Below are 24,560 nucleotides of genomic sequence, written 5' to 3' on the forward strand. Positions count from 1 at the left end.
CAGAAACTTGAGAGAGAAAATCAGGTAAAGGCATCAGCAGCTTAGTATTTTTGCTGTGGAATTAAGTTGCGGTCTCTTTCTTGGATTATTCTGCAAAGCAGTCATCATTTCTTTGTTACTAAAGTGTAATCTGGGTTTTTTTAGCTTTTTTAAAATTAAAATGGCTTGGATGTAGAACGGAATGTTGAGGTTCATGACTGTCTTTATATAGATCCTGGAAGGGTATTCAGAAGAGCAGGTCAAAGATTTGGATAAACTGGATGCTTTTTCTCTTTTTTTTGGCTGGAAAAGGCTCTGGGGAGGCCTCATAGTGGCCTTTCAACGTGTAAAGGAGGCCTGTAAGAAAGATGAGGACAGACTTCTTAGCAGGGCCTCCTGTCATAGGACAAGGGGTAATGGTTTTAAACTCAGAGGGTGGATTTAGCTTATACATAAGGAAGGAATTTTCTACAAAGCCCAGAGAGGTGGTAGATAGGTAGATTCCCCTCCCTGGAAGTGTTCAGGGCCAAGTAGGACATGGCTCTGAGTAACCTGTGCAGGTGAAGAAGTCCCTGCCTGTTGCAGAGGTTGGGCTTAGGTGACCTTTGAAGGTCCCTTCCAACCCAAAACATTTGTCCTCCTGTGACATGTCCAAAGCCATGTCTACTACGTTTTTTAGTCTATTTTTGCTGTTACTCTGTGTTCACCAAATACATAGTTCCTTATTTTTCTGGGATAGCTCTGCAGTTACCTGCTTGCAGTCCACAGGGGCTCCCAGGCAGTGAGTGAAATGGTCTTAGTGCTCTAAGGTCACTTTTGGAACTGTTCATCTGCAGAGCAAAGAGGATTGTGCCTGACCTTCTTCTGATATTTTTATATAATCAGGATTTAAGCTGTTTTCTAATTTTGCCTATTAAATGGAAGTGGAGATTTAGCCCTCAGATGAGAGAACTCTGAAGCACATCAGTGCAAGGAATCTTAGGGCTTTACTGTGCATGTGGGAAATGGCAAGGCTGCATTAATGCATACTTCAGATTCTGACACAGAAAGTGGCAAAAACCATCTTTTATAACTGCAGGATTACAGTTGCTGGTTTTTTGTTTCCTGGCAGTCTTCTTTTTAATTTTTTTTATTTAATTAATTTTTTTTAATATGGAAAAAAATATGAAGTTTTCTTCCTTGCCTTTTGACTGGGCGTAGAGAACTGATACTGTTCTCTTCCCTTTTTCAGAGAGAACCAAGCCTTATATTTGGGTTTGGTGCTCCAGCTATAGCCTTACAGAGACTGCTGCCTGGTTTGTCATCTCAGCTGCAAATCCTATCTACCTATAGAACATTTACAATCTGTTTTAATACCTGTGTAGTGATTGTGCTCCAGTTCTAAACTGACCAATGAAGTGTAGAAGTAATACCTCTTGTTTGGCCTGCAACTCAGGATCGTCCTAATCAAGGCAAACATAAATTAAGAAATACCATTTCATAATTTTAATTCAGCTGATCTCTCTGGGCATACAATACAGTTTTCTTCTGCTTCTTATTTAATCTGCCTTTGCTTGCTGTTTTACAGTTCAGATTTGTACACCAGACCTGCATTTTCAGATTTAGGGTTTGAAAAAGTGTTTATACAGTAAGTAGTTCTGACACAAAATACTTGTTGCAGAACTATAAGGAAATGTTTTTCATATTAATTATTATGGAAAATCAGAACCAGGTATGGTTTTTTTTGCACTTTGTGGTAGAGGAGTATATATGAGTACAAGTTTCTTTTCAGTTTCTTAGTACCAAAATGTCATTACATTAAAACATAGGGGACGCAGACATGTTACCTTGTATTTCGTGTTCCTAAAACATTATACTTCTAAATTATGCAAGGAGGTGGTGCTTGGAGAAGTCTTGTTCCTGGTTTGAGTAGCTGATAAGCTCACTTGTATCTCCAATCCACACCCCACACCCCCTTTTATTTTTTTCCCTTGTGTTTTCTTTGCTTCTCAAAGGTAGGGGAATCTCCTGGCATTTTAAAGTCATGAGGAAAACACTGGAGTTAATGTACTTCTCGGTAAGCTTAAGGTTGTTTATTTAAAATATTGATTGCAACTGTTGAGTCTGGAGCTTCTGCTCCTTTGGTTTGGTTTTGGTTTTTTTTCCTGAATCAACTATTTTATTTTTTATTTCAAAGAACAAAGAATTCCTTTCAACAAGGCACTGTTTTTGAAAGGGGTGTGGAAAAAAAGGCTTCTATTTTAGCTGGGAAAAAGCATTGCAGAGATTTGTTTAGCAAATTGCTGCTTAGAAAGCAAAGGGGCAGGTGTCATGTTCTGTGGTGGTGGTGATGTCTGCTGGGGGTATGGTGGCAGTGCAGAGGTGTTTGTGAGAATCTGTACTGCTGTTAGTGCTTCTTTGCTGCTGGAGTTCAGCTCCTGCCAGGCACAGCTTGCTCCTTCAGTCTTTGCTTTGCAGAATGAATGTTGCACACTGTCTCATCCCTTTACAGTAGCTCTTCATTTGCTCTTCACATTGCTGAAACAATAACCCTGCATTCCTGACTTTTCCCCACATGCATCTTTATCATTGAAGTATCCTACTTGTGCTACAGACTTTTGGGCATCTGTAATTCAGCTCTTACAGGCATTGAAGAATTTATTAGAAAGTAAGTTTGAATGATGCTGCTTCCTGAGAAACAGTTGATGGGACACATAAAAGCCCGTTTGTGTTCTAGTGTGGATTTAGGATAAATGTTTGGAATGTGTCCTTTGACTTTGTAAATACAGACAGTTCAAACATGAAAAAAAGTGGAAGAAGCTTCCTTTTGTGGCTTCAGGGTTTGGGAGTGAATTGTCACAAAGGGAACAAATGAAACTTTCTTTTGTTTTGATCTCTTATCTAGGAGAGTCATGAGCTTTGAATTACACTGCTTGCTTTGCCAGAGATTAATAATGCTACTTTTACTCAACTCTCCATATAAAGTGGGGTTTTTGCCTTTTAGAGGCATTGAGACCTCACCAATTTCTTTCTTCTAGTTCTGAGTTGGTAGTTGTGAAGACTTGCTGGTGAATTAGATTGGTGTGGTGATGTTTAAAAACTCAGTGCTGTTTGTTTGGCAACTTGGGAGTCTGAACAATAACAAACTGTAGGAAACATGCTTTGAGGGGCTTTCTGGTGGGAAATACCATGTTAGGAGAGAGAGATCAGCCTCCTGTAGGGCAGTGGTAGGATTATCAGGTTCCTTGTTTTCCAGAGCGCTTCAATCTCCCTTCAGGTGTAATGGTGCTGCCCTATTCACGTGGATGTTGGTAATTAATTTCCTTTTACCAAGTTGATTTATGTTTTCCTGATTCTGAATGTTTTCTCTGTTAATGCAGAAGTAAGGAAAAAACAACTGCTCAGGAAGTTTATTTCTAAAACTTTACAAAACCTATTCTACACATCAAAGAGGCAATGGGGGTGTTTTGAATTTTGTTCCTGAAAATTCATTCTAGTGGATCTGAAAACACCACATTCTCTCCATAGTATCAGAGAAATATCTTTGTGCTCCTCCTCTTAAGTGGAGGAGTTCTGCATTCCCACCTGTGCCTCTCTGTTGGACCCGGAGTTCATGGTCTGGTTTCACAGATGATGTAAAGTACTCCTGATTATGTGGTCAAAGTATTGTTCTGCCCTTCAGCAAATATTTTCACATGGTCTATAAGGAGTCTTGAGTTTTCAGACTGCTTTTTATGTTACTCTGACATTCAGATCTCTGAACCAGTAAATATGCACATACACTTCTAAAGGAAAAGGGGAAGGTGGTCCAGTTTTAGGTTAAGGCCATTTTAAGTGTGTGTTTGCCACTTTGTTTTGATCTACTGGTCCATAGAAATTAACTTTTGTGTTGTTAAATTTGTGATAGAAAGCAATCCTTGTGAAGAAGCTGGCGTGGTGGTATAAAACCCAAACGAGTTGCTGAAAGTCTGAATTCTTTAAAAGGCTGAAAGGTGGTGTCATACTTTGGTATGTGCTGTCCAGCTCTGATAAATACTCTCAAATCATTATTGCTCTAAATACATGTTGGGTTTTGGTGAAGTATGAGTTAGAGTATTATTGCTATTTCACAGCAAAGCTATAAAATAAAATCAGAGCTAAAATGGTCATACACAGCTACAAGTAAAGTCTAAGTTGTTTATTAATAAAGGTGTAATCACAGCATATGACATCAGCTAGAGTTTAAAAGGAAAAACTTTTGTGTTGAAACTTGGTCTGACATTGCAAAAGCTTAGAGATGAATTACCAAGCGTGACAAGTCTGTAGAATTAGTATGAATATCACTATCTTGTAGAGTGTGTAACTTCTTTGATCACTCCACTGATTATATTTGAAATATTTCATGTTTGAAATAATTTGAAATATTTCTTCTTTTACAAGAAGACCAAGAAAGGTAGACTCAGAAGTGGGAAGGAATTTTTCTGTTTGAGAAGGGGAGGTGAAGGGGAAGAGAAATCTGTTCCTGTAGTTTTGCACTTACATTAACTCACAAATCATACATAAGACCAGTTTTTACATTTTGTTTCCTTACTGTAAACAGTTCTTGGAAAACCACATATATGTAACCAAACTAGGAAGGTTTTGTTTTCAGTTGTTGTCCTTCCTTTTTTAGTAACCTTAGAACTAGATTTTAGGATCTGTTCCTTGGAATGTATAAGAAGCATCTATGTTGTATTTGAAAGCTAGGACAGTGGTGTTGAGCAGATTTGAAATACTTAGATTTTCACCCCTTCTCTTTTTCCCCAGCAATATATCCAAATCTTTCTAAGCACTGGAATTGCATTCTGATTATATAGTTACAAATAATTGTATTATTTTTCTTAAACACTTCTGAAGACTTGTCTTATTTCTTTATTATTCTTAAAGGACATGTAGCCCACTTCTTATTGCTCTGAGTTCTCTCCTGTGTTTTACCAGTTCTCAAAGCAAGAAAATAACAGTTTAGGAATTGTTGAGACTAGTTATTTATGTGCTCTAGTACACATTATTGTAAGAAGGGGGATTAAACTATGTGTTAATTTTTCTAGTTCAAAGATCAATTGTTTGGTTTTGTCTCTTTTTTTTTTCTTTCAAGGAGAATATCTTCAGAATGTCACATTCCCCAACATTCTTGGCTGCTTCCTTGTGGGCCCATAGGGTCTCTCATTATCTAGATGAGATGCCAAGATTGCCATGTGCTGTTACAGGTTTAGCCTTGCTGTAGGCTTTGATGGCCCCAGTGAGCTCCTGAGTCAATGTAAGCCATCCAAGCCAGAATGCTATGGAAAAGCCATCATGAAGTTACTAATTCTTACAGAAATTGAGTTGTATCTGGCAGAAATGAAGATTTTTCAAAACTCAGAAGATAACACTCCTTGTGTTCTGTTGTATGGGAGTATAATTTGGAGCCCACCACCCACAAAGCTATCTTGCAGAGCTTTGCTGGACTGGTATTTCACTCAGGAAGACTTGGAGGGAATAACTAATTTTGTGTTGGTATTGCTAACCACCTACTTGAATGTCTGATGTTTTTCTGCAGTTCCCATCTGGGCAAGACTAGGAGTGACTTAAAGGTTGTCTTGCCTGAGTCACATTAGTATATAAGCACAGAGAAAGAGGTTTTTGGCTTGCCAAGATAAAAGAAGCCAGACAAGTGAGTGGCTTATGTGACTATTTTTATTGTACTGTATCTGTCTTTTGAGCAGACTTGCTATAGCTTCAGCAGCAGACAGTATTGCCTGGTAGCTGAAGAATATACACTGTAATGGAAATTTGGGGACTGCCAGGCTGATGGGTCTCCCCCTGTGAAGACCAAGAGCCACTTCCTAAAGAACCATGGTTCAAAACATCAGCTCAGATTCTCACAACAGGGTACCTGTGTGCTGAATGCTGAAGCCATGGCAACTGGAGGCTCTCCAGAAGTCTCTTAATGGCTCTTTTTCCTAAATGGTTGCAGTTGGACACATTTCTTCTGTGAATTGCTGAGCCAGGAGTCAGCATCCTTTGCTGATCCTGCCAATTACACCATTCAAACAGCACTAAGCCCTCTACTCCAAGAAGATACTCCAAGTCTCTCCTCTTTAATTTGATACTATGAAATAGGCTATACTGGTAAATGTAAGACATGAAAGTACAACAGAAGATGAATGGATGCAAATTTAATCTGTTTTAGTATTTTTTTCCCTGTAGGTTTAATAATAGCTTCTACTTGATACTTGGGCTTCTGTTTAATTTGTCATGTCTGGGAAGGCATTTTAAGTGCAAAACAAGGAGAAAACAATTCCAAATGGCTGGAGGACTGAAAATGTAGTTGTGCAGCAGAGTTTTACATGAGCTTGCCTTTTTTAACTGGGAGGAAAATGTATGGATATTTGCTAAAAATGAAAATCACAAGACCCAGATCAATAGAATTACATTACTGACCTTTAGGAAACTGTTACACTTTGAAGTGAAGATTGATTTTTCTGTTTATGTTCTTTTCTCCACCTTTAGTGGAATTAGTCTCACTTGTGAACAGGTGTTGAAATAATAGATCTTGCTACTGTAGTAGTGCTGATAGGTGTTTTATTTTCCTGGAAGTCCCAGTCAGATTTAAAACTGAAAACCTCATCTGGTAGAACCATCAGGGGATGAAGTAGGCAGCTTGCACAGTAGAAGTTGCCAGTGGAAAAAAAAAAAATCCAAAAACCGTTAACTGGAAGATGTTTTGAGTTTGGTTTGAGTTTGGTTAGTTCACTGAATACTTTTAAGCTGGTCCCTCCTTTGGAAGGGGTAGTTCTGGTTCCCCCATCCAGATGCTGGTTGGGTTTGTGAAGTCTGAACTCCAGAGCATGGCACAATTTTGCTAATAAAGTATTCAATGATGGGTTGTGCTGCAGCACAGGGTCTGATGCATTTGGATAAAACTGCAGAGTCTGAAGCTGTACAGTGTAGTTCTTCAAACCCTTCTGTTGGAGTTTGCTTGAGATTTTTTCACTACTTACAAATGATCCTTTTCTGAGTCAGTCTGCTTGATGACTGTGGGTGGCAACACCTAAACTTGGTTACCAAGAGCTGTGTGCCCTCTCCTGCCCTGGAGAACAGCAGCTGGGGGTTGCTCAGCAGTCGGTCCTTCATCAGCCAAGGTTCACAGCTTGGTGGGTTGGTGATGGTTTGCCTGAAGTGCTCCTCCTGAAGTGTTATTGCTACCTTGACTCATCCATCAGAGCTCTGGGACTTGGAGTGCAGGAAAAAAAAAAACCCAAACTGTATTTTTAGCTTAGTCTGCATGTTGTTAGACAAGTAGCTCCAGCAGTCCCATCACTTGGAACCTGAAGAGGGGCTTTTGTACTGTGAAAGAGCTGTCCCACTTCTAAGTCCTTTTTGTCAAAGGCTTCTAGCTTGGACAGATTTCACATTGTCTTAGTTTAAGTTTAGTGTTGTGGCAGCTTAGTCCTGGTTTTGCTTCGCTCACCACTTGTAACCCTGGGCAGACTTTGCAGGGGTCTGTGTGTGTCTGAGTGCAGTGCCAGAGGTTGTCTTCTCCTTGCATCATCTCTTTCCTCTGAAATAGCAGCATTTCTCAGCTCTGGGTCTCCAAAATGAGAGTGGAGGGACAATCTGTTCGGTACTGGTAATGCTGTCTGTGTTGGCAGCCAGTACAGAGCAGAGGGAGGAAACAATTGGGATTCAAATACCAGAGAAGGCTGAAAAACAACAAGGAAAGAGAAGATGCTAAGCTGGGAGGCAGGGCTGGGCACTCAGAGGAATGGAAGGGAAGACTGTAAGAGCCAGAAACTATTAGAAGAAAAAAGGGGAAAGAAGAAGAGAGCCAAAACAGGATAAGGAAGGGTGAGAGGAGTTGATTTATAAGCAGCAAGATGAAAGAACTACTCTTTGACACTGCTTATATTTTGTGGTAGATGCTCTCATTGGAATTCTATGTTTTCCAGGAGTATTGTTGTCCAACACATTGGCTATCTAAGTCTTGAATTAGCTGACTCTGAACAAGGATATTTTATCTGTATATTTGGTTTTGTTTCTATTTTACCAGCTACTGCATATTTGAAGAGTGATTTTTGGGCCCTTCTTCAAATATCTGTGATATTTCCAAGAGAAACCATCTCTCTGTAAGTGGAGGTCTTATTTATGAACATAAAATTCATAAGATGAATTAGCTGAACGTATTAATGTGAATGTGCAGAGAAGTGCAGTTTAAAAATGGATGGTTTTAGTTTTCATAATTCATAATTGAGAAGAATGATCTGTGGTTAGGGGAAGCTGCTTTTTTTTTTTCTTTGCTTTGGTCATTTGCAGTGAATAGTATACTTCTATTATAAGCCTAAACAGTGACAGTAAAAGCAGTGCTCATCTCTGTCAACTTTTGTGAAACAAAAATCTCTTGGGATTTCTGAATGTTTTATTTAACAATGAGAATAGTAAATCTGTCCTGTGTAGTGTCTGGGTGAGCTGTCTTATATCAAAACATTATTAATTAATTGTTATACTTTACAGCTGTTTGGGGAGTAAGTACTGAAATGAAAGCCAAAAGCTCCCCTCTTGGTTGTCAGAACCATGTTGGAGAAGAGTTAAGGGACTGATTTTTTTTATTTATTTTTTTTTAGAAATTTTGAGCAAGAGAAAAAAGGGGTGGTGGGTTGTGAGCTGCCTACTTGGTTTGGCAGCAGTCTCAGAATGAGTTAGTTCATCACAGGAGTACATCTAACTGGATCTGTGCACATTTGTAGGTGTATGAAGGGAGGCACCCAGTGAGATCTTCATTTGCACCTGAATTAATATTAACATTCTCTTGTGAAAGTAGGGGTAAATACTATGAAAGCCAGTCTTCAAAGCTCCCTTCTTCTAGAATTACTGATTTTTACACTCTGGATGTGTTGTATGTGTTAATCAGTTTCTTAAACACCGTGTTTTGTCTTAACTTTGTTCTGAAACTCACAGTTACTAGGTTGGCAGTAGGCAGCTGCTTCTGAGATGGTGTTTGCCATACATGGTACTGTATGGATAAAGAGCCATACATCCTTATAACAAAACTTGTTTCAGCTTGAGCAAGAGGAATTCTAAGATTTTACTCCCCAGTTTAGAAATAGACATTTTCAGGGAAATAAACAGCTTTACAAATTGCTGTGCAATAGGAATTTGTGGGCTAGGTTGGCCCTTAGATGTAATTTGCCCTCTCCAGGAGACATTCCTTGAGTGCTTTAATGCAAACACATTTCAGTTTATTTAATCCATGAGATTTCTACACACACGTTATATTTTGTTTTCTTCTTTAACATGGAAGACATACACACATTCTTAAAATATTTAGGATATAGTAAAGTTATATAGGAAATGTCTGTAAACTTCAATGATGGTGGGTTTGCATTTAAAGTAATCAGTGCCCTGAAGGACTGGTATTTTCTTTCTGCTCCTTTTCTCTCTTCATTCCTCTCCCTGGTTCTCACATGTACCATAAGCTGATCTGCTGCATCATCTCAGCACAAACAGAGACCAATTTAGGTTTTGTTACTGGGTTAGTTTTCTTCCCGTTTGGAACTGAATGTGCCTCTAGTGCAAGGAAGTGACTGTAGGCTAGAAATAGAGGACAGAAGGGATGGAGGAGATGGGAGGATTCAGTCCTCCTGGTCCTGACAGAGACAGCCCAGCAGCTAAGCTGAAGCTCTGATGTTTGTCTGCAGTGCCCAGCTCAGCTCCTGGGGACCTTGTGGATGTCCACATCTGTGCTGTCCCTAACAGATCAGACAGATCAATGGGGTGGCATTTGGACAGCCGATAAGGGACATAGAATTGACTTTTTTTTTTTTTGCAGGGCAGAAAAACATGAATGTCTAGGAGAATACAGCTGTGTTTTGCCTATAAGATCACTGTGAGATATTTTTCAGAAATCCTATGCTGCAGCACATTTTAGGATACTGTTCAGATGAACCATTGAATTCTCTGGAATTGTGTTAAAAGTTAAGATTGCATGTCGGATCATAATTATTTCCTTTTGCATACTTGTATTGTGATATAAGTGTTTTCCCAGCTGCTACATGCTCATAGATGTTCCTGGTATGATCCCATTATGGTTTCTTGGAAATAATACAGTGTTCGTCTGATGAAGCAGCAATTCCTTTATGATAGGATGGGCCTAATGAGAACATGCAGCATTGGAGAAGGCTTTTCTTTTATCTTCTCTTCAGCCCTTAGTTTTCTCCTGTCTGGAAGCCAGAAAAAAGATGCTGAGCCAAGGGGAGCAAGGAGACAAGTAGGTCCAAAAGGAAGGAGGGGAGTTGGGTTAGAGACAAGCAGAGCTGTTTCGGGGATTAAGGTAGGAGAGAGAAAAGGGCTGCAGAAAGCTGTCTGGCTTATTAAATTGGGGGTGATTGGTTGTCTGGGGGTTGCAGAGGTTTGGGGCAAGCCAGAAGCAGCTCTTCTTCCCCATCTGCCCTGGTGTGAGAGGAAAGATAGGTCTGAATGCAAGGGTCTTGGGAACTGCAGTGGTGGATGCATTGATGTTGTGCTATTGCTCACATAGATTGGGACACCTGTGGTTGGTTGTTCCTGCCTTTCATTAGCAATTTATACCCAGTTGTGGGTTTTGACATTCACTAACGTTTGGAAAAACATGTGTGAATTTTCTTTTCTATAATCAAATGAATAGTGCCTCTTCTTTAACATTAAGTTGAATGTAGAAAAAGAAGGGAAGAGAATTTGTCTTGTACTAAAACTCAGGCCTTAGTATCAATCTGTTGATAGGAAGGACTTGCATTTACTGAAATGAGAAGAACAGAAATAATTGAACTGAACAATCAGTTCCAGCTGAACAAGTGCCCGTAGCTGAAAACTGCATCTTCATGGCTTAAAGAACAGTTAAGGAATAGGACTTGCCTCTCTAAATATGAGAATCAGTTTGCAGACTATCCAAAACAGGAAAAAAAATGGGCCATGTGTGCTTGCTGTCCTTTGAGAGAGAGCTGGCCCATGGTTATGAAAGCAGGTGTATGAGCTTTGTAGTCATAGTGGTGATACCATAAACACCTTAGCTGGGACCTCTTGCTGTGTACAGAATTCAGATTTCAAAATTCTTATCAGGCTTTTTGGTACAAAAGATAAATGACAAATACAAATGGCTCACTGCATTAACTTCTTGAAGGTAAAACCAGCAAATCACAGCAAGATTATCAAAGCCTCCATCATCTTTTGTCTTATCTGAAAAAAACCCACCCCACTGCATTAGTGACAAAAACAATTGAAGCCTCAGTTATTGCTTTAATTGCTCGTTTTTTTTACAAAACTATTTCATAGTATTTCGAGTGATCTGGTTTTCAGATGTAGAAGTATAGGGAATTTGGACTAGAAGAGGGTTTGATGGAGACTTTGATTTCAGTGAATCCAACAAAAAATGCTGAGCTTCCTTTCTTCTTCCCCTGCCTTATGTAAACACTCTGTACTTGTACCAGAACTGTTTTGGTTCCCTAATTCTTACCTGTCACCTAATGTCATCTCATAATCCAGTGTTACTTCTAATTTTTAAAAATCCACTAAGTGTATTTAATATTTCAGACTTAGGAACTGGAAAACATGGAAGGAATAGGCCAGTGATGGGGGAGATGGCTACAGAAAGTGCAAAGGATGGAATAGCAGGTGGATGCAAGAGCTGTCACCTCTCAGAAATAATGGGAGACATAAGGAAGTAAGCAAATAATTTGATGGGTTAGGAATGGGCTTAGCTGAAGCAACCTTGGAGAAGCCAGGGCAGCCAACAGCTTGTCAGTTTGACAGATTGCACCCCAAAGTTTACTTAAGAAGAAATAATTAAGGAAAATCTATTGCTTACACGTGGTTTACCAGTGATCCTTTTCAGGATGTGGTGTGTGAACCAGCAGCAGAATTTTGAGCCTGTCGTTTGTAGAGCAAAGTGTTTTTATAGCCTTGCAGCTGAGCAGTGGGTAGGAATAATTCCCTATGTTTTTAAAATGCTGAACAAGATCATAAAGAAACTTTATAGGAAGTATGGAGTGGGCCTCCTTAACCTGTCATTAAATTTTCACTGCTTATGGCAGTGTTTAACATTTACAGAAGGTGGGTATGATAGGGTTATGTCAGATCTTAAAGCAGGGTTCAGGAAGAACATTTCCACCTCAAGTGCCTCCTTGATGCTTTGCAGCAGCATTTTAAATTGTTCTAGAAAATGAAAGCAGCTTCAGTGTTATGTTATGATGGTTAATTGTGTGCTGATTCCAGGTGTTAATCAGTATAACCAAATACTCCTCTTGTATGATATTTTTTTATCACTGTAAAATAATTTTTCTTTTTTATAAAGTTCTGCTGGCTGCCAGTGTCTTGATAAATGACTATCAGGGCATCACCAGAACTCTTTTCACGTGTGCACTCTAGAAGTTACCATATCCATAGGGAAAATGTTTAAATTGGAGAACTTCCTTTTAAATTTGTATGGGTAAAATGTAGCCATAAGTTGCTTCCTCCTCAAAAATAGCAAATGCAATAAAATGTAAGCTAAATCAGAAATGTGGACTCAATTCATCTGGGCATTGAATCACAGTATTTATATTTTACTGTGCTATAAAATGTCTACAGAATTTACCTTTTGTGGCTAATACAAATTTGAGAAACAATAAGAACTTTCAAATGCAGGTTTCATATAGCACAATTTCTGCATCAGTGTAACAGTTATAACTGAAGGTATGTTCAGTGTGTGCCAGGAGGAGGATGTCAGAATGGTTTAAAAAAGAATAGGAAGGTTGGGCCACAGTGACTTGAATATTAGATGGAAGATTTATAAAGCAAGGTGGGTGCTGCATAATGTTATTGTTTTATGGATTCTTCATTTGATTTTTAACATTCTTGAACCTTGCTTTAAAAAGCATTCTGTAGACATTTGGTTTGCTTTTTCGCTTTTGCAGGTGTTTATTTCACTTGATTAGATCTGAAGAGCTTACTTGTGTTTTAAATAGTTTAAGGATTGTTAAACCTCATCTCTTTCTAACACAGTTTTCTAACTCCCTTAATGAGTTGTCTATTGCTCTGTTTCTCTTTTTATTAGTGCCCTCAAGGGAGAGACCAGGGGTGAAGATGTTGCAGGTGGTATAATGTCCTCAGAACCTGACCACGATTGGAGTGTTGTGTTACTGGAATGTAGTGGAGTGTCAGTGGGAGATCCCTTAGGTTATGGTTTAATCCCAGTTGATAGCTACATCCCACCCAGCAGCTCACTTACTCCCCCCACAGTGTGATGGGTGGAGATAGTCAGAAGGGTAGAAATAACAAAACCTTATGGGTTGAGATAAGGACAGTTTCTCAGGTAAAGCAAAAGCCACACACAGGTGAGCAAAAGGCAAACAAGGAATTAGTTCACTACTTCCCATCAGCAGGCAGGTGTTGATCCACCTCCAGGACAGCAGGACTCCACCATGCTCAGTGGTTTCTGAAAGTCCCTCCTTTTCTTCCTTTTTCTTCCTTTAGCTTTCCATGCTGAGCATGATGTCTTATAGCATGGAATATCAGTTGGGGTCAGCTGTCCCCTCTTGAGCTGCTTGTGCACCCCTGGCCTGCTCACTGGTGGGTTGGGAGGAGAAAGAGAAAAGGCCTTGCACTGCTCAGCAAGAATGAAAACTTCCCTCTATTATCAACACTATTTTCAGTACTAATCCAAAACACAGCCCAAAATTCCTGCTATGAAGAAAAATGAACTCTATCCCAGCCCAAGCCAGCACACCTCATGGGGTGAGGATGTGTCTGCTATCTGAAAAGTACTAGGGTTCAAGAGGAGTCTGTGATCTGGCAGACCTCTGCACCAGACTGCCTGAAATGGAGTGTAGTCCCAGCTTTTGCTTTTCCACAACAGTCCCTTTTTTATGCATTTCACTAACATTTTCTATTACAGATGCATTAAGCTTGTTTACTTTCTATTTCAAAACTCCCAGGGAAACATGAAGATTTTTTTTCATGATTTCAGATATGCACTATTGTCAGATTTGCTTGTCTAATATAACCCACTAAGTCAGTACTTACTGGTATTTTTAATTGACATTGGAATCTGTAGGTAGTCATTTGGTTTCTGCACAGTATTTTCTTCAGCTTGTATAGGTGCACAGTTGGTGTGCCTGTGCTCTGGAATGTAAAACCTTAGAGACACTGTAGAACATACATAGAAATGTCAGGTGCCTTTTTTCCTAGAATTTGGAAAAGATGAGGTCAGTCCTTATGTAAATAGGGACTGATAAATAGCAAGATAAATTGAAAAATGGGCTTAAACTTCTGTAAGAGCATTCCTGCACAGCAGTGACATTGGTGTAGCTAAGTCAGTGCAGCATGACTTCATCTATTCAATTTCTGGCATTAGTATGCATTGAATTCACTTTCCCCCCAAGGTACTTTAGGACAACCATTCGATCTGGTTTCTTCTCTGTCAATTTTTCCATGTTTAAGAATATCTTTGAAAATTGTTCAATTAATGACATTAAATAATGGTTTCAAGCCAAACGTTCTGTTCCTCACCCCTCACACACACACACAAAGGGGATGCTTAGTTTCATAGAACGGGATGAATTTTTGTTAGGTTTGAGGGGTTTTAACTTCTACACACAGTAGAAAAGTGAATTCCTCAGTGGTTAATGATTGTGTGAAATGTGCTTTTTAACTGGCACCCTGCTGAGTTACCAGCCACAGAAGTTGTAGCTCTAGTGTGTCACAGAACCAAATGATGGACTCGAAGCAGTCACATCTGATGATTTGCCATGAGTGAGAGTGCTCTTTAAGGGACAGCCACAGAAAACTGAAGCACTTCACAGCTTACTGGTTATGTTAGAAGTAGGTTTTAAATAGTAAGAGAATAATCCTTGGGCAAGTAAATGACCAGTACAATGGTCTGAAAAGACAAATGACAGTGCAAAAAAAGTGTTATTTTAAGGCTTTATTAATATTCAACCTTAAAACTATGTGTCTATTAATTAGTCCCAAGATAGCCCCAAGTCACCACCAGGTGATATTACTTGGGGAAAAGAAACACAGGTAAATTAAACACTACTACTTGGATTATGAATCGAATTAGAATATGAACTCCCTCTACCAAATGCTGACATTTTATATGAACTAACAACTGGGAGCAGTTTTTCTGTGATGCAGGTTACTGATGTCCTTGTTTATAGTAGGGAAGGGGTGTTGGGCATTAGAGTAGCTTGCTACTGTGTCTTGTAGGTTTGTAACATAAGAAAGCACTTGAGCTTTTTCTGGAGGTTTTCATTAAAGTCTCCACATGCAAGAAATCAGCTCATCTTCTGGCTTATTTAGAGAAAATGTATAGATTCATATGCAGTGATCAAAGTCCTTCAAACACAGAGGAGGTGCTTTTCTGGCGTGTGCTGCAGGGAGGTTTTGACCAGTCATCTGCTCTTGCTGGTACCAAATTCTGCTGCTGAGTTAGGCTGGAGAGCATCTTTCTGGTGTCTGCACCCAGAAGGTCCAAGTAACCCGGCTCTTTGGTGATTTGGTCTTCTTCAAGTGATTGTTAATTTAAGAACCTGTACATTAACTCATTCCCTATGGCTGTTTCTAAGTGGAAATGGCAATTTTTATTGTATTACAATGGTATTTCCTGGCAACTTAAGCAGGTTAGTTTGCACATTTTCAGAACACAGACTCATCAGTGATTCAGGAACATGTAACTTTTCACCTGTGTTAATTTTTAATTTCTTTTCCCCCAACAGAGTATTTTAAAAAAATAAATCCATGTAGGCACATGCAACTGGAAGTGACCTTCTTACCAGTAAAGCTTGAAAGATTTCCTGAAGAAGGAGGGACATTATTCACTTAGAGAAGTGTACTCTCTTCCATTTGCTGCTACTGCCTTATTGGTTTATATACCTTTCCCTGAGATTCTCTTCTTTGGCAGATTATTTTGAGCTGTTTTCTCCATCTAATACTGAACTTAGGAATGCAGCTTTACCCAATACCACCTGCACACACATTTTCAACCTGCAGTTAAAACACAAAGGTATATCTTTTTATACCTTCATAAGTATACTTTCTTCTGCTTTTCCTTTGCTTGTGTTTTATTAGTTTCTTTCACTGGTGTCTGATGACCTTATGAGAATTTTTTACTAAAAGCAGCCTCCAGCTTTTGTCTAAACGTGCTGGCTACTTCCACCTCTTAAAATGTCACTGTACACCTGGAATGGCTTTGCTTCACTAGTTTAAAGAAAAAAAAGGATGCTTTGATTAGCTTGATAATCTCTGGGCTTCTAGAGTCAAGGCATATTTGCATCTGGCAGAGTTTGTGGAAGGCTCAGTACAGAGACCATGGAAAATAAATTTTCTGTAATTTTTGAGGATCTTATTTTCATTAAGTGCTGTATACCAGATGGCTTTGAGACCTATTTAGTGATCAATTTTTTTTAATCTCGCTTTGCTTGCTTGAGACCTCAAACTTAATTTCTCCACCTGCTGATAAATACAGGGTCATAGGAGCTGCTGTATTGGGTCAGACCATCTGCTTTTTAATTCAAAGTAGTAACAGATGCTTGGGAGGATGATGCAAAAATTTTACAATAGGCTGTTACAACAATAATATACTTCAGGGTACATCTCTCTGGGATCTCTCTGGTTTGGCTAGTGTCATAAATCTAACTCACAGTTAGTTGTATTTCTATCTTTTTGGTTTCTTGTTTTAAAATATTTTCTATTGCAATTAATTTTGTATTTTCTTCTCCCCTTTAATGCTGCTAAGGCTTTGGTTTTGCAGTCCTGTATCCCTTAGCAGTTCATTCCCTAAGTAGTGAGTGATATGAAATACCCCTTGGTGTTGATGGTGAAGCTGGCAGTTTTCAGTTTCACAGAGTCATAGGATGTTAGGTTGGAATTGACCTCAAGGATCATCTGGTCCAACTCTATTACTTATGTGACATGTCTCAGCACCAGTCATTTAGTTGAACACCTCTTGCTCTTGGTAGTATTCTGGGAAAGAGTGTCTTGCTCTGCCTTTTGTGTTCTATTTTCTATCCTTCAGGGAAGGAGAGGGAGGAACCTTTTATTTCCTGATTTTTCCCTACGTATTGGTATTTCCATGCTGCCTGTTATTCTTGGTTCCTGTTGCTGCAAGGCTTTCAACTGACTGCACAACTGGATGTTTTAAATGTCCCACTGTGCTTCTGTTGAGAAAATACCACTGATTCCTGTGGGAGAGAATGTTGAACGTTTTATGCCACTGAAGATGTATAATTTGTAGGAAAAAACTTCAAAATTTTAGCTTTTAACTGAACTACTGTGCTTTGTTGTAGTTGGGAAGGGGCTTTTGCTAAACCTGCAGGAGGTCTGTGGCAAAGTTCTGAGCTGGGGGGAGAGACTCCCTTTTTGGGGGCATGGGTGTGTTTGTGCTTCCCTTGGCAGTACTTCATCCAAAGAGAGACACTGCTGTATTTTCTGACTGCAGCTAGGGTGGAATTTAAAGGATTGATGAATAGGGGGACAGATGTTGTTTGCTGGTAGTAACAACTACTTTAATACCTGAGCATCAATTCCTAAAGTAGGAGTTAGGGCAGCTGCAGGTGGCTGTGGAACCCAAAAGAAACTAGTTTTGGTGGTTTTCTGTGTTTTGTGCTGTTCAACAGCAATCAGTATGGGAACTACTTGGTGTATATTAATATTAGAGTTTGAAATATCTCTGCAAAAGGGAATTTTGCATGGAAAGGCTTACTTCTTATGGGAGTATTGCTTGGATACTTCCAGCTTGTCTAAATTGCTTACGTTTTTCTACATAGCTGCTTAGAAAACTCATTAAACCCCAAGGTGAGTGCAAACCAGTGGTGAAGGAGTGGATGGGATTTGAGTGAACAACTGTGAAGGCAAGAAAGAACATTAATGGGGAAGAGAGACAGGTTATTGTTAGATGCATCAGTTCAGAGAGTTGTTGAACTCTGTCCTCACTAGCAAGGGAATGCAGTTCTTTCTCTAACCTGCTCAGCAGTCTCTGTGTTGTGTTCAGGTTTCCAAGGAGATACCAGATGTTTCTGTGAAATTGAGAAATCATGGAAAGAGGAATTCTAATGTGCATGTCAAACCACAAAATGCAGCATCAGCAAAGAGTATTTTAAGGGTAGGACTTGAATGCCATGTGAGTGAGATTGTCTCTTTCACCAGTGGTAATGATTAGTGTTTAACTGAGAGCTATTTCAGAATTACAAACAACATTCTTTTCATTTTTAACTGCTTGGAGGGGAGACTAAGTGGCCAATAATAGAATGTTGTTTATTCCAGAGTCTGCAAGAATTCTCTGCCCAAGGTCAAACACTAAAATGTTACTAAAAATTAAGTTTATTTTAAAGTAAGATAGAGTTCTTGAGTGTTTAATAAATAGATCTTACAGATTGAGCAGCCCAAGAGCATTCTGTGTCTTGGGCATTAAGATCTTCATAAGACTACAAAGTGCTTAAATGAGTTTATTGAAACTCAGTTGTCAGCTGACACTTGCACAGGGTTGTATTTTGCAGGTAGAATGTGCTTAGGGTGGTGCTTAGGGGTTCTGGGCAGTTGCAGTGAGCTCTGTGAAGCTGCCAGAAGAGTGGGCTAATTCTGCTGAACACATGCCATGTTTTGTGGAAGACCTCATGAATTGATAATCAGGACTTCTTTATAGATGGTAACGTTGCAATTTATAACACAGGATATTTCATTACAACATTGTTAAGGTGATGATAAATGAGTCTACACCAGACTTACCAATAAAAGGAGGGACTGAGTAGCATCACAGCTTCCATACTGCAGATCATGAACTTGCTGCTTTGTGTTTGGAATTAAGATTTATTTTTGTCATCCAGTGATTTAGATTTTTGTAGTTCTCCTGTCTGCGTTTCTATTTCATCTGTTTGGTTTAAATCTCTTGTGGTTTCACTTTTCTGTCCCTAACTGGAGTGATCATTGCCTTACTCCTCTGGTTACAATATTATTTATTTGTTTTATCTCTTTTATGGCTGGCAGCTTGAGGGGACAGGTAGGGCATGTGGCTGGAAATGATCAGGAGAGTCACTATGAATCTCTGAAAGTTCAGGAGGAGAAGGGTAAGAGGAGATAAAAAATACATCCATGTGGATTTGAATTTGGGCTGGAGGCCTGGGGGGACTACAAGGGACTGGAGGGAAGTATTAGTGGGGGAAAAGAAGAAATCTGATGGACATGAAGGAAACACTGGGTCTAGTCAACAGTGAACTAAATACTGGAAGTAAGTATTCCTCAGTACTACTTGTTTAAGGGAGCCTGCAGCCCATGGCATTGTTGTATCTGCCACGTGTTTATTCCATAATGAGAGTCTTCTTTTCAGGCAGGCAATAATATGACTTAAAAATAAACCAAATATTTTATAAAGGAGAGAAAAGTGTCTTTTTTAGAACAGTGCTATGTAAGGAAGAACAAAATGGAAAGCACTGTCTTAAACTTCCTGGTTGAAGAAACCTATCTGTTTATATGTTTAAAATCTCAATTCTGTGAAATGCTTTTAGTTGGTGTATCTCCATGGTGCATTCATGCTGATTTTTACTTGTAAGACTTAGGGTTTGTTTTACTGAATATTCTAGGAAGGTTCACCTACATTTACTTAGTAATGTGTCAAACCTTAATTTCACCCTGTCACCCATTAAGATATTAAAACATTGATATAAGCAACCAAGCTGAAAACTTACTTGGTTTGCATTGATGAAAATACTTGTACTGTATTTGAAAATACTGTTGTTCTTTGGAAATCATAGAAGACAATGAATTGCAGAAGTTTTGAAGAGTATAAAACAGATAAAGGACATTTTATTGCTGCAGGAAGAGAACTTATTTGCCAGGTGACACTGATTTAGATTTTTAATTATATGAACTGATTTCTTTAAGTAGCAGCTCTCTGAACTGCAAAAATGGTGATTTCAGTTTTGTCTTTGCTTGAATAATGTACGTTTGAGACCAAAGTAATAGAAAAAGGCTTTAGTAACTTTTAAGAAAGGGTTGAAACAGCAAAAGTTTTGGGAAATAGTAACAAGTATTACTGAACATTACCTAGTGTATAGGAGCAATTATTGAGTTGTTTTGTGGGAATTTGGCTTTGTATGTGTAGAAATGGTGAAAGTATGTGTGGGAATTATACCAGGGTCAACTGGTGAGAAGTGTGTTGGTTTTGGCACCTGAGTTACCTGGTGCAGTAAGCTCCAGCCAGCACTTGGAGCTGTGCACAAACACTTTCCCAACTTAGCTGTAGAGAGCTAAGTGAAGATTTTTGTAAGTCTGTAAGGTTCCAGTGAAACCTCAAAGCTGGGAGGAATTAAAAAATGAAAATAAAATTATCATCTGCCAGGGGAGATTCATTGCCTGCTATTCAGTACAGAAAACATCAAAATGCTTCTGGACAGTTAAGTGATCATGAATGTTGTTACTTGCTTTTTCTCCCCTTGAATGCATAATGGAACATGCATAAATCACTTCCATTCAGGCATGGTTGCAATTGGTTAATGCCTACTGTGTGTCTAAAACTTCCCTGACAGGAAATAAATGCTTTTTCTGATAAAAAATTTTGTGCTAAAGGTGTGATAAACACATCATTTTACATAGATGAGGAGTTCTTTGCTCTACAGCTATCTTCCCTATAAAACTGTCATCAAGTTTCATTAAAGGTATGGTTTACTGTGTGAACATTCAGTTCATTGCAGCATGTGGTGATGGCCCTTCCTGAGTGTAATTCTTCAAAATAGTTCAGTCCTTGAAGAGCACTGCATAGGCTATCTACAGTTTGCACACATCTTGGCCAAGGAAAGGGCTTGATTTCAGTACAGATTGTGATATAAAAGTCAGAAGAGCTGCTGTCCATGTTAGAGTTAGTAATTAAGATAGTAAATATAATGCTGTTAAATGTCTTTATTTGCTGTAAAAATCAATGTGATGAACAAGGTGGAGATTTTGGAGCAAAAAGTGGCTACCTGTAGAATTAATTGAGCATTTGTGTAGTAATAATGTATGAAATCTGATTAAGTAACAATGCAAAAGATTTTGCAGATTCATCTTTTGGTTGTGGCAATTTAGAAGTTTAAAGTGTTACTTGATCATATTTTAGAGGAAGCCAAATGTGGATTACAATTTTAACTACCAGCTGTACATGAAGCAAGTCTTCTGATGTGCTTTTTTGTCTCTGTCATGAGGTATCTGTACTGTCTTGCCTGCATTCAGATGTCACACAGGTGAATGAAAATTGGTACTCTGATTAATGATGCTAATTCTGTAGTTGTATCAGCTGCCCCCATCTGCTGGTTCCTGTCTCCCAGCATAGGAACCCACACCTGCCCAGGCCAGGAAATGCCACAGAATTCTCAAGTGGGTGTTTAACCCCTGAGTTTAGAAAGGTGGTTATGCACTGCTCCTGGAAAAAGCAGGGCAGAAGGGGGGGTGTCTGTCTGTCAGTGGTGTTTTCAGGGCACACTGTACCTGTCACAGTAAGGGCTTTATGTTCTTCCCATCTGTTTTCTTGGAGATGTTGCTGTGTACCTTTGCACAGGCTCTTGATCTTTGTCCTCAGTTGAGAGGGGAGGGAAAGCAGTGTGTTTTCCAGCCATTTACATTTTACACCTCACACAGGGGCTTTTGTTTTTCATTGTTCTTCCAGGAGCGTTTCCGAGCCACATCATGGCTGTTGCTGTTGTATGGTCACTTCTCATCTCTGGCTCTCCTGAAATGCTGCCAGTGATTACTTGAGTTAGAGAAGAAATGAGCTCAAAGTTGTCTTCTGAAAGCTCTTACGTAGGTGCTTTCATTAAAACCGGGCCAGTTCTCTGCAGCTGTGCACAGCATACATATGGCTGGCAGTAGAGGAGAGTGAGCATAGTGTCTGGCTCCTGCTTTTGGTGGTGGCCCTGGCCTGATGGGCTTGTGGATGTAGCATATGGATGACTGAAATGCAGTGCTCTTGTATCCTGGAAATCTGTAGGAGGAATGTGATACCCCACATGGAGTACTGCATCCAGTTCTGGAGCCCCTGTTCCAAGAAAGACATGGACAGGCTGGAGTGCGTCCAGAAGGGCCACAAGGATGCTCAGAGGGCTGGAGCACCTTTGCTAAGAGGAAAGACTGAGAGAGTTGGGGTTGTTCAGTCTGGAGAGGAGAAGGCTCCAAGGAGACCTTATTGCAGCCTTCCAGTATCTGAAGGGGCTACAAGAAAGCTGGGGAGGGACTTTTTAGGCTGCCAGTAGTGATAGGACTGGGGGAATGGATTTAAACTACAGGAGGACAGATTTAGATTAGATATTCGGAAGAAGATCTTCCCCAGAGGGTGGTGAGACACTGGCACAGGTTCCCCAGGGAGGTGGAGGGAGCCCCATCCATCCCTCGTAGTTTTTAAGGCCAGGCTGGACAGGGCTCTGAGCAACCTGATGTGGTGGGAGGTGTCCCTGCCCAGGGCAGGGGGGTTGGAACCGGATGAGCTTTAAGGTCCCTTCCAACCCTGACAATTCTATGATTTTGTGATGTTCACAGATCACTGTGTCCTGTGGAGCTGTTGCATGGCAGCTGTTAAGCAGGTACAGCATCTCTTCTTCTGTACTTTGGTTCTGGCAAAAAGAGTTCTGGTGAGTCAAGCAGAGTCAAGAGTTGCTAGCACTGCCATCCAGCCAAGACACTTAAAAATTTAGAGCAGCTCTAAGTTTGTCAGTCTTTGGTCAGCTTTCAGAGAGCCTTTGTAGATGTAACTTTAAAAAAGAATATGGAGGATTTAAATAGAAATGGGTTTTTTTTGCTTCACCTCCATTTAGTAGAATTTAGGAATTGCAGTTGTGCAAGTGGTGGGTGATCATGTCTCTGTCAGTGAAATCCTCCTTTCTATCTGTTGTAAACTTAATGTACAAATGTCTGGGTCTTTACTTGTCACTAGTGTTGTGTTCTAAATTCTAATCAATTGTAGAAATGTGATAGAGTAATGGTTTTTTAATGAAAAATGTTGTACACAGTGATGCATAGTTATTTTGGTCCTCCTTTCTCTGTCACAGTTTAACTCCAGGCCAGTAATTAAATAACTGATGCCCTCTATTAACCCCTCTCCCTTTCTAGAAAGGGAAGGGAAAGAGAATAAGAATAAGGGAGAGAGACTTCTGGGTTGTAAGCTGAACTACACAGCTTTAATGAAACAGTAATGATGAAAGGGAAAGTAATGAAATAGGACAATTATATAGAAAGCTGTACCATGTTTCTCCCTCAATGCTGGCAGTAATGTTCATGTCACCATGGAGGCTGCAGGAGAGGCTCTGGAAAAGTCCCCAGTTTGGCTGCTGGGCTCTTGGAGTCAGGAATGCATGGAATATTGAGATCAAAGATAGACAGAGGCCTCAGGGTGGCAGCCATGGATGATGTAGTTGACCCTTGTGATCCCTTGAATTCATACTGAGTATGACATGTGGAACATAATATTTAATTTGGTTAATTTTGGTTACCTGTCAGGTCCTCTTCTGCTTGCAGGAGGCTCACAGGGGTGATCCCTTGACTCTCTCTTGCTTCCAGAGCAGAACATACTTTTCAGAAGCAGGCAGTGGGAAGCAGAGCCTTGGTTCTGGGTCCCATTCTGCAACAGTTCCTGTAAATATCAAACATTATCAGCCCTAGAAGCAGACACTGTCAGAAGAACATGCAGGGGATTTCAGCAAGTGCTGTTCCTTAGAAGAAACTTCTCTGAAAAGTAAAGTATTAGAAAGAAAATTGGTTCTTGATTAGAAAGAAATTATTAAAAAGGAAGTTAAGAAGGGCCAGAGGCAGGTTAAGAACAAAATATCAATCCATCTTTGCTTTCCTGATGTTTGATGCATACTTTTGTGTGCTTTCAAGCAAAGATGTAACGCTAGTCTGATGGCTCTTGAATCTTCTGCATCTCTGGACTGATAGAGAAGACACTGGGGAAATTTTTTTTCTCTCCTTGAAGAGCTCCATTTTGAAAGGACTGTGAATATGACTGCTTGATATGTGCATAAGGTTGTTACTGGGGAAGAGAAATACTTAGTTAAGGTACTTCATAAACTTTCCTGTTGCCAGTGAGATGATCTTTGAGGTTAACTTTACTGGCTACTGGCTTTAGGAAGAAACTGGCAATAGATTAGGAGGAAAAATGAAGGAAGCATACCTGTTGAGATGAAAACATGTCATCTGAAGCTGTAGGATACAATAATGCAGAAAAGATTGAATATGCAATGGTGTGAGGCAATGCATATAAAAAATTCTCATGAAGCTATAGTTGGTTTCGTAAGTAACAGGACATTGTTCCCTTGAGATCTTGAATTTGTCTCTAGCTGTGGTGAGCATGTAAATCTGCCTTTTCTCCTTCCCATTCCATTACTGTGAAGTCAAGAAGTCACCTTTATAGTCCTCCATGTAAAGTGTTATTACTGTGCATTGTTATTCAGTTTATAAAATGAGTGCCTTGTGGATGTCTTTGGAGCTAATTAAACATCATCCCCCTGACAACCAATTCTCTGTAAGCAGTAAGAGCAGAAGGATGAAGCATTCCCCTAACTGCTTGTTCTGCCTTGGCTCTAACAAGTCAGATCAGTTTGTTCAGTCACATTTACATGTGAGAGCTCTAAGCAGAA

The 24,560-nt window shown here is 39.6% G+C and overlaps 1 protein-coding gene across 5 annotated transcripts in view; it reads left to right on the plus strand.

Annotated features, from left to right (window-relative positions):
• The window catches only part of SIPA1L1 (signal induced proliferation associated 1 like 1), a 228,744-nt gene that overhangs the window by 72,806 nt on the left and 131,378 nt on the right, over window positions 1–24,560 (plus strand). Inside the window, exon 1 of one of the 5 annotated variants that reach the window (XM_030451668.1) lies at window positions 8,036–8,084. The exons of the other annotated variants lie outside the window; for them this stretch is intronic. The gene's annotated coding sequence lies outside the window, so the exon portion shown is untranslated. Of the gene's footprint in view, window positions 1–8,035; window positions 8,085–24,560 lie in introns of those variants that run through there. 5 annotated transcript variants of the gene reach the window in all.

The sequence above is a fragment of the Calypte anna genome, chromosome 5A (genome assembly GCF_003957555.1).
Source record: "Calypte anna isolate BGI_N300 chromosome 5A, bCalAnn1_v1.p, whole genome shotgun sequence".
In the NCBI taxonomy this organism is placed as follows: domain Eukaryota; kingdom Metazoa; phylum Chordata; class Aves; order Apodiformes; family Trochilidae; genus Calypte; species Calypte anna.